Source organism: Trachypithecus francoisi, unplaced genomic scaffold (assembly GCF_009764315.1).
Source record: "Trachypithecus francoisi isolate TF-2019V2 unplaced genomic scaffold, Tfra_2.0 Lachesis_group5, whole genome shotgun sequence".
NCBI classification, from domain to species: domain Eukaryota; kingdom Metazoa; phylum Chordata; class Mammalia; order Primates; family Cercopithecidae; genus Trachypithecus; species Trachypithecus francoisi.
This window is the reverse complement of record NW_022681470.1, coordinates 105167902-105178278: the sequence shown is the minus strand read 5'-3', so window position 1 is coordinate 105178278 and position 10377 is coordinate 105167902. Positions and strand designations below refer to the sequence as shown.

Sequence of the window (10377 nt, the reverse complement as noted above, 5' to 3'; positions counted from 1 at the left end):
GTATGGCCTTTGGCATGTATCACATTCGGCTACATAAGCTATCATAACATAATTGTCCATCGCCTGGGGAGGGCGTGGGGGCAGGGGGCTGGGAGTGCCCTCTCTTGCTAACATATTGCTAACAGAAGTTCCTGTTTCAAGAAAGAGGCCCTGTCATAGAAGCGGTTTCTTTTTACATAAAGAGAAAAAAAGTGAAAATTGCATTACTCCGATCCTTGAGCTCCAGGACCCTTCTGAGTTTCTTTGGCTGCTCCAGACATTCCTTTCTCCCTGCCTTACTTCCCCTCAGCAGCCTTGTCTTCTGTGGCCTTCTCTGGAGGCCTGCTGTCTTTTTGGTCTGTGCTGGAGGATTTTTCAGCCTTTTCCGCCTTAGGTTTGCTGAGCTCCTTTGAGAGGGTGGGTCGTCTTTGGCTTTGGTCTCTGTCTTGGGTTTCTCCTCAGGCTTCTTGACCTCAGTGGCGTTCTCCTCCTTGGTGTCTTTTTTCTCCAGTGCTGCTGCTGCCTCCTCCTTCTCTGCTGGTTTTCTGGGTTCCTTGGCCTTGGCATCATCTGGTTCCTTCTTGACCACCTCTGTCTTCTCTTTGGGTTTAGCGTCTTCCTCCACCTCCACCTTGGCAGGAGCTTCCTTCTCTGGGGTGGCTGCTTTTTTCTTATATTGAGCCTCTTCCTTCTTGGCTTCAACTTTGGATTCTTTAGGCTTTTCGATGGCAGCTTCCTTCTTCTCCTCCACCATGGCTTTGGAGCCTCCTTGTTGGGTGCCTCCTCTTTCTTGTTGTCCTTCTTCTCCGTTTTTGGTGTGACAGGAGCTTTCTCTTCCTCTGCCTTCTCTGGGGTCTCTTTGACTTTCACCTCCTGGGGCTTCTCCCACTCCTTCACTGGGGACTTCACCTCTTCCTTCTATGGGATCTCCTTCTCAGGGGCCTTGGCATCCTCTTTCAGGGAATACTTCACCTTCTCTGGGAACTTGACCTCCTCCTTGACAGGGCTTTTGGCCTTTTGGGGGGATTTATCTGCAGAGGGCCTTGCTTCCTCCTTTGCTGGAGTGTTGGCTTCTGGAGACTTCACATCAAGAGTCTTGGCCTTCTCAGGGGACTTTGCTTCTTCCTTCACTGGGGACTTGGCCTTCTTTGGAGGCTTGGCCTCAGCCAGTGACTTTGCCTCTTCCTTTGCTGGGGACTTGGCCTTCCCGGGGGACTTGACCTCAGCTGGAGATTTTGGTTCCTCTTTCTCTGGGGACTTGGCCTTAGCCAATGACTTTGACTCTTCCTTTGCTGGAGACTTGGCCTTCCTGGGGGACTTGACCTCAACTGGGGATTTTGCTTCCTCCTTCTCTGGGGACTTGGCCCCAGCTGGTGACTTTGCCTCTTCCTTCACTGAGGACGTGGCTTCCTTCTCTGGGTATGTGGCCTCTTCTGCTGGGGGAGACTTTGCTGCTTCTTCTCTCCCTTTTGTCTCCTCCTCTTCACCCCCTTCTACCTCCTTTCGCTCCTCCTCTTTGGCCTCCTTTCTCCTCTTCAGTCACTTTTTCAGTCACTTGGGTCTCCTCCATCTGTTCCTCCACAATCACAGTTTCTTTCTCAGACTTGTCTACCACTTTGATCTTCTCTTTGCTTTAGACCTTTATGTAAGTGGACGTGGAGGGAATTTTGGGGAGTCCTTCTGGAAGCGAGAAAGGAATCGGGCCAAAGTCAATCTGACATTCCTCACCTTCCAGGAGTTTTCTGTAAGCGGCTATCTCTATATCCAGAGCCATCTTGACATTGAGCAGGTCCTGGTATTGTCATAGCTGGGCCCTCATCTCCCACTTGATGTTCCTCAGCTTGGCATCCAGCTGCTAAATGACTTCCTGGTAGGAGGCAATGTCGGCCTGATGAGGGTCCTCCAGCTCAGAGGGCTGCCTCTCCAGTGAGTCCATGGTGCTTTTCAGTGCGTCCAGCTCTGTGGTCTTGGCCCGAAGCTGACACTGGTACTCAGTTATCTCCTCCTGCACTGAGCGCATGTCGTCTGTGTTCACCTTGGCTGCCTCCAACAGTCAGTCCAACCTCACTTGGAACCACTCCTCGGACTGCAGCGTGCTCTGCACTGCGTGGCCTTCGAGCTGCCGCAGGTCTCCTGCAGCGCTGATGCGCTTACATCATGTGACACTTGAGGGCGTCCCCCCGCGTGGCCTGTACTTGTGCCTGTGCCTGCCAGGCGCTGCAGCGCTGATCTCACCGGGCAGCTAGCCCACCCCCTCCTGATGGTGGCGCCGCAGGTAGCTGCACTCCTCCTGCAGTGCCTGCGCTTTCTTCTGCAGTTCCATGCCCGCCGCCTCCGCCTCCCACAAGAAGCCGGCGAGTGGGCCACAGCCTTGGCCTCCTCGCGCTGCTGGGCCTTTATGTGGAGGCACTGATGCACATGTGCGAAGTCTTCCAGCAGGTGCTCCTGCTCCAGGCGCAGCGGATAGCGCGGTGCCCGGGTACAGCACGTTGCAGCGCATCTCGCAGACCTTGCGTTCATACAGCTCGCCCGTGGCAGTGCGGCCCACCTGCTGCTGTCGCAGCGCCGCCGCCTCACCCTCCAGGCTGCAGTTGTTCACGACTGGTTGCCGCACCCTGTCGATGTAGCGGGTGAAGCGGTGCTTCAGCGCCTGCAGCTAGCTGCTCCTTCTCTGCGCGCCACGGGCCGCAGCCACCACTCTGCTCTCTCATCCCATCCCATTGCTCAGCGTGTCCAGCCAGTCGGTGCTTGAGGCGGCAGGCGCCCCAGAAGTGGCTGGGCGAGGCGACGAGGCGGACATGGAGCTCATGGACGTCTGCGTCCACGAGTAGAAGCCACCGGAGGAGTCGGCGGCCAAGCGCCTCCTGCTTGTGCTGCCCTTTAGGGCCAGCTTGTAGTGGAGGGTGCCCCCGCCATGCAGCCTCACGAACAGGGCACCCAGCAGTGCGTCCGAGCCACTGAAGCTCATCATGGTTTGAGCAGGTGCCCAGGGCCAGGATAGGGTGGGAGGCACTCAAATGTCAGTTTATAGTAAAAATGAGGCCTGGCGTAATCCCAGCACTTTGGAAGGCTGAGGTTGGCGGATCATTAGGTCAGTAGTTCGAGACCAGCCTGGTCAATATGGTGAAACCCCATCTCCACTAAAAATACAAAAATTAGGTGGGTGTGGTGGTGCACACCTGTAGTCCCAGCTACTCAGGAGGCTGAGGCAGGAGAATCGCTTGAATCCAGAGAGGGATGTTGCAGTGAGCTGAGATCGCACCATTGCACTCCAGCCTGGGCAACAGAGCAAGACTCCATCTAAAAAAAAAAAAAAATGCTAGACACTTGACTCCTTTTCTGTGTTTGTCCCCTGAATCTGTAAGAAGGTGTAATAAGGGTGCAAGTGGAGGCACCAAAGAGAGGAGATGGAAGTTAGGCAGGAAGGTGAGGTGGGACACAGAGATTGCTGCAACTAAGGACAAGTGAGGTGTGCGAGGCAAAGGTAACAGTGAGGTCTCAGAAAGAAGCAAGCAGTGTCTCCAAGTTTGGAGCACAGGTCCAAGGGACTAGGGATTAGGTGATGAAAGTGTGGAGGGAGGAGACAGGCACAACCCAGAACCTCCCGGGGCTTAGAGTCCTCTACTGAAATATGAGGAGATCTAATACTATTTGGAATTTCTTTCTCTTCCAAAATCTCACAGTTCAAAAGATTCAGTTGGGTGTGAAGTACAGAAGTGGCAATTTTGACCATAGTGCTGCCAGAAATAATAAGTTCCTCTTCAAAGCTTCCTTTGTCTTTCTTAACCAGTAACAAGCACTTCTTTCTCTGCTTAATCTGTGAGGAGCGCTTGTTTCTCTACTTAATCTATAACTAGCAAACCTCTTACTCTGTAAATAACCCTTCCCACCTATTTGGTAATGGACAGCCTCTCTGTTCCCGCCTAATTGGCCTTACTCAATTTCAAACACTAGCCAATCAGATCAGCTTAGACTGTGCCCGACTCCACCCAGTGGGGAAAGGACACAGAAACAGGAACTGTGTTAGGGATAAAAACCCCTGCCCTACCCCACTTGGCATGCTCTTGCAATCAGAGGGATACAGGCAGCACCCCTCTGCAGAAGTAAATGTGCCTTGCTGAGAAATTTTTTATCTAAGTGCTGTTTTTTGCTTGTGGCATCAAGCACTTGTTTCTAACAGTTTCTCTGGGATCCCATTCTCTTGGGGGAAGTGTCACCAATCATCTCTTGTGAGGAGATGCCTCTGCTGCCTCATTGCGACTGCCTCAGGAGTGAGGGATTGAGACCCACCTGGCATGATGAATAAACCCGGATTCTCAGCAACGTGGGAGGAAAAGGCCTACAGATACCACAGCGACCAGGTAATTCTGTGCACAGACCAATGTAAGAAAAGCTGCGGGGGTGGTGAAGTACTTCCTTGGTGTTTGGGATGTCCTAGAGGTTGAAAGTGTATGAATGAGATGCACAATTAAGTGCAAAGTGAGTGTGGAGTCCAGATTTGCAGTTCTGGGGTCACCTCATATGGCTTAAAGTGGCTTTCCTGTCAGGAGTTTATACTGACCCACCAATGCTAAGAAGGACTTAAATTCCCACGAGGGAAGCAGCCAAAGAAGGATGAAAGGAAAGCAGTCGAGTGCAAGAAACCTCCAGTGGGGTGAGGTGTCGGGGGAGTTAAACCTCCAGGGAAAGGGGGCAAGAAATCTCTAGTAAGAGAGATTGAACCACACACAGCCAGGAAACTCAGGGAAATGCCTAAAACTTCCAGGATGGGAAATACCCCAAGCAGGACAGGCAATATAAAGGACAAGACAGATAATAAAATTCTGTCTGATAGCCCTCTAGGTCTCATGTTAAAATATTGGAGGGATAATGAAAGGACTAAACATAAGAAGCAACAAATAAATTATTGTTGCTTTATTTTGACCAAAGAACCTATTCTCAAACCTTCAATTTTCTGGCCAAGGTTTGGGTCAAATGACGATTGGATTTGTCATCTTTTAATAGAATATGTCAATGATAAAATCCTGTCTCCCAAGAGGAAACAAAATATGCCCTGTGCTGGCGGCAGGGGCCTGTCCTCCTCTACCTGCTGAAAGCTACAGGAAATAAGCCAGAAACTACCTCCCCTAAAGAAATTGAGACTCCTACCCCCAAACAGTCCATTGACACATGAGACCCTTTAGACCACCTTCCCCTGCCAAACACCACCAACTTCCCTTCCCTTCAATCAGATGTAGCTGCCCCAAATCCTTCCCCTACTCACATTGTTCCCTCCCCTTATAATCCCGACTCTTGGGGCCATTCCCAGTCTGAATGCTTGTGGCATCAAGCACTTGTAGGTTGCTGCCCCAGGAAAGTTTCACCGTGAAATAGAACCATGTAAAAAGGATATTTAAAACTTCCCTTTCCCCTCCTCCTCAAAGGAGTCTGCCCCAACCCTTTTTCCCTTAAGAGAAGTACCACTTGGAGGAGGGAAATTGGCTTTGAAAATGTCCCCTTAACTAGTTCAGAGGTCAGAAACCTGAAGAGGGAACTTAAAATGCTATTAGATAATCCTTTTGGGGTCACGGATCAAATTGACCAATTTTTAGGACCCCAAGTATATACTTGGGCTAATGTCCATCTTAAGTATTTGCTTTTTGGGGGAGAAAAGAGCCATGATCTGCAGGACTGCTGTGATAGTCTGGGAGCATGAACATCCTCCCTGTCAAAATATCCCTGCAGCCCAAGACCCCCAAAGGGATAATGACAATGCAGTCCACTGAGAAAACATGAAAGACCTTAGGGAAATGATAGTTAAAGGGAGTTGGGAATCAGTGCCTCAAACCCCAAATATTTCCCAAGCATTTAATATACAGCAGGGAAAAAACGAAGGGCCCATGGAGTTTTTAAACAGACTAAAGGAACAGATGAGAAAATATGCAGGCTTAGACATAGAGGATCCCCTTGGGCAGGGGATGTTAAAGCTCCATTTTGTCACTAATAGTTGGCCAGATATCACAAAGAGATTACAAAAAAATAGAGAACTGGAAAGATTGACCTGTAGAGGAACTTTTGAGGGAGGCCCAAAAAGTGTATGTAAGAAGGGATGAAGAAAAGCAAAAACAAAAAAGCAAAAATCATGCTCTCTGCTCTACAACAACATACCCAAGGGGCCAAAACCTGTAAGGAATTTAAGCCCCCACTTGCTAGGCCATACAAATGGCATGAAAAAGCAAAGCAAGGGAATTTAAAAATAAGGAGAGAAAGAGAGCCGAACAAATGTTTCAAATGTGGGAGAATAGGTCACTTCGAAAGGGAATGTCCTGAATGGGAAAAAGAAAAGGAAGTCATCCCATTTATGGCCTTCGAGGAAGAATAGAGAGTCAGGGACTCTGTTTCTTTTATCTTGAGTCCCACCAAGAACCCTTGATAAATTCAGAGGTGGGACCCAAACCCGAGCTCATTACCTTTTACACTTGATCTTATCCAAAAGGCCGAGAAGCCATAGCTCATTACCTTTTTAATTGACTCAGGGGCAGCTTGCTCCTCTGTTTGTTATCCTCCTTCTGGTGTACTTTGTTCACAAGAACTCCTGATCTCAGGAGTAAAAGGAGAAGGATTTAAAGCAAAAATCTTAGAAGAAACAAAAGTCATGAACTGTCACCCCAGGACCAACATTACCAGAGTAATGTTAAAGAAGAAAGCTTAATCTGACTGTCCCTTTTTCCTCTTCTCTTTCCCTTAGCTACCCCACATCTCATTATTAATGTAACCAGGTCAAAGTCACCCCAAATCATTACTTTTGATGCTTGTCTTGTTATACTCTGTGGAGACTTGCAAAGTCAAAGGCAGCTCTTTACTTCAGAAAAGTATCTTTGCCCTTCTTGGAAATTCTCAGATTGGGCAGATTCAATTAACTGGACAGTTCCCTCAGACTTGGGATATTATAAAGAAAATTCTATTAACTGGGAATCTTGTCCTCTGAAAACAGAGCTTCTCTGCCATAGCTGGTCCAATATTCTATGGACTACCAAAAATCGGGGTTGGACCTCCCCAACAAGTCTGTGTGTCCCTAAAACCATACATTCCTTTCACTAAAGGAAGCACCCCCCCGCAATTGCCAGCAAAACCAAAATAATCCAGTACAGATTTCCATTACTATCTCAACTTCTCAAAATTCCTCCCCTTCATTAAGTCGTTTCTATGGTATAGGAGCAGAGGTCATAGGAGCAGACTCTATAGGATTTTTCGAAATGCATTTCATCGCCCCCATCATCCCCTCCTCCCTCTCCTTCTAAATCTTCTAATCAAACTATTAGTTTCTCCCTACCCAATAGTAACACCAAAGTAGCCACTGTAGAAGTTAAAGATTTAAAACAAACCCTAGCTATTGAAACGGGCTACCAAGATGCAAAAGCCTGGTTAGAATTGATTAAATATTCCATTCACACACTAAACAAAAGCAATTGTTACGCTTGTGCAACAGGCAGACCAGAGACCCAAATTGTCCCCTTTCTACTTGGATGGTCCTCCGACCAACAGAGTATGAGTGGTATGGTAACTCTCTTCCAAAACCCCACAGCCTGGGGCAATAAGGCATGCCGAACTCTAGTGGGATGCAGTAAGTCTAAGCCTTTTCAGGAGCTTATGAATCAGTCTGCCCTTGTTCATCCCCATGCAGATGTATGGTAGTATTGCAGTAGACCAGTACTAGGTACTTGTCAAGTGACTGGATCGACACTTGCACCCTAATTCAATTGATCATCCCTTTCATCCTGGCGTTTCATCAACCAAGAAAAAAGACAATCATAAAAAAGAAGTACCCCCCCTCCACAGGTCCTTTGACTCTCACATTTATATAGATGCCCTCAGAGTTCCACAAGGAGTGCCAAATGAATTTAAAATTCAAAATCAAATAGCTGCAGGATTTGAATCTATATTGTTCTCATGGGTGACTGTAAACAAAAATGTAGACTGGATAAATTACATTTACTATCATCAACAGTGGTTTGTCAATTATACTAGGGATACCATTAAAGGAATAGCTGAACAATTAGGCCCTACCAGCCAAATGGTCTGGGAAAATAGAATAGCCCTGGACATGATATTGGCTGAGAAAGGTGGGGTCTGTGTCATGACTGAGGTCCAATACTGTACTTTTATCCCTAACAACACAGCCCCTGATGGAACAATTACAAAAGCCTTACAGGGCCTTACCACCCCAGCAAATGAATTAGCTGAATTCTGGAATAGATGACCCCTTCTCTGGTCTCATGTAAGAATGGTTTGGAAAATGGAAGGGACTCATAACCTCAATCTTTACCCCCATTGCAATTGTTATAGGTGTACTCATTCTTGTAGGTTGCTGCATCACACTTGTATTCATAGATTAGTGCAAAGACTTATAGAAAAAGCCCTCACAAAACTCCCTCGATTCTCCCATTCTTGTAGGTTGCTGCATCATACCTTGTATTCATAGATTAGTGCAAAGACTTATAGAAAAAGCCCTCACAAAACCCCCTCGATTCTCCCTTGTCCTACTCAGATAAGTTCCTACTCCTAAATGACCACGAGGACTAACAAAACCAGGATATGTTAAGGAAATTTGAAGAGGAAGAGCTATAAAGTCAAGAGGGGGAAATTTGCCAAAAATAATAAGTTCCTCTTCAAAGCTTCCTTGGTCTTTCTTAATCTATAATGAGCACTTGTTACTCTGCTTAATCTGTAATGAGCACTTGTTTCTCTGCTTAATCTGTAACCAGCAAACCTCTTACTCTGTAAACAACCCTTCTCGCCTAGTTGGTAATGGACAACCTCTCCCTTCCTGCCTAATTGGCCTTATTCAATTTCAAACACTAGCCATTTGGGTCAGCTTAAACTGTGTGGTCTGACTCCAGCCAGTGGGGAAAGGACACAGAAACAGGAACTGTGTTAGGGATAAAAACCCCTGCGCTACCCTGCTCAGTGTGCTCTTACAATCGGAGGGACACAGGCAGCACCCTTCTGCAGAAGTAAATGTGCCTTGCTGAGAAATCTTCTAAGTGCTGGTTTTTCCTTCTGGCACGGAGCACTTATTTCTATCAGTCCTGACTTGACCTGAGCCTTGTTAAGGCTCTCCTTTGACAAAGGGAAAGGGAGGTAGAAGTCAAGACCATCAATATTTTACTAATCAGGGAATAAGAGGTCAACCTAACGTAAGACCTCCAAAAATGTTTTCTTCCTTCTCTGCTTCTTATTCTCTTCCCTGTAGCCTACTTCTCCAGGAGTGTGAGTTTAGGTAAGAAAAAGAATCAGTGAAGATAGAGCAAGAGCCAACCTGTACATTGCAGCAAGAGTGGCGAGGGAGGAACTGGAATGAGTCATCAAGTAGATGGTCCCGTGCAAAGACTCAAAGGCAGGGACTGCACCTGCCTCAGCACTCAGAATGTTTACTGAAGTGGTAGATCCACTTAGAATTAAACAGAATTCAACTGAAGGACAATACATGTTCAATCTAGATATATTAGAATAGCAACAGCAAGCAAGGAGAGCAGAATAGTATCTATTATCCCACCACACAGGTACCAGCACCCTGGGGACATTCTGCAAGAGACTCACCCAACACATGCTTTTCGAGAAATAAAATGGGACTATATTGTTGATTGTGAAGGGTACCAGAAGATATTGATGTAGGACAGGTAAGCCCCATTGGGGCTTAGCCTGGGAGTGTTCTTGGCTTCACTCAGGAAAGAATCAAGGGTGAGCTGGTGGTGTTAGACAGCAACTTTTATTGAAGCAGCAGCAGAGGTACTGCTCCTTGCAGAGCAGGTATACACTACAGTCAGTGTGCCTAGAGTATCAGCTTAAAGGTAGTTTTGCAGTCCCATTTATACCCATTGTAATTATATGCAAGTTAAAGGGCACATTATGCAGAAATTTCTAGGAAAAGGGTAGTAACTTCTGGGTCTCCAGGTCATTGTCATGGAAAAAGGTGGTAAAGGTTGGGTATTGCCATGGCAACAGTAAACTGACATGGCACACTGGTGGGCATGTCCTATGGAAAGCTGCTTCCACCCATCTCTGTTTTAGCTAGTCCTCAATTTGGTTCAGTGTCCAAGCCCCACCCCCAGAATCAAGTTCCACCTCCCATTTTAATGCCACCCTAAAACATGCCTTTTTAGCATATGGGTTATTTTGAGCAAAAGGCCATCATGAACCAGCAGAGGCAGTAAAAGCTTTAAAAACACAGCACAAGATTTTTCTTTTGTAAAGAAAATTTACAATTTCTGAAGAAAATACCCATTTGTAAAAGGCATCTCCCTTTCCTGTATCCGGAAGAGGAGTACTCTTAACAACTCTTATCAATGGAGAAGGCATTGGCTTCAATCTGCCAACAAACCTTACTAAATAACTAATTGTTTACCACACTTTTCCTGG

The 10377-nt window shown here is 47.0% G+C and overlaps 1 pseudogene; it reads right to left on the bottom strand.

Moving 5' to 3' along the window:
* Window positions 1–275: 275 nt before the first annotated feature.
* LOC117076157 lies at window positions 276–2950 on the bottom strand (annotated as a pseudogene).
* Between the last annotated feature and the right edge of the window lie 7427 nt (window positions 2951–10377).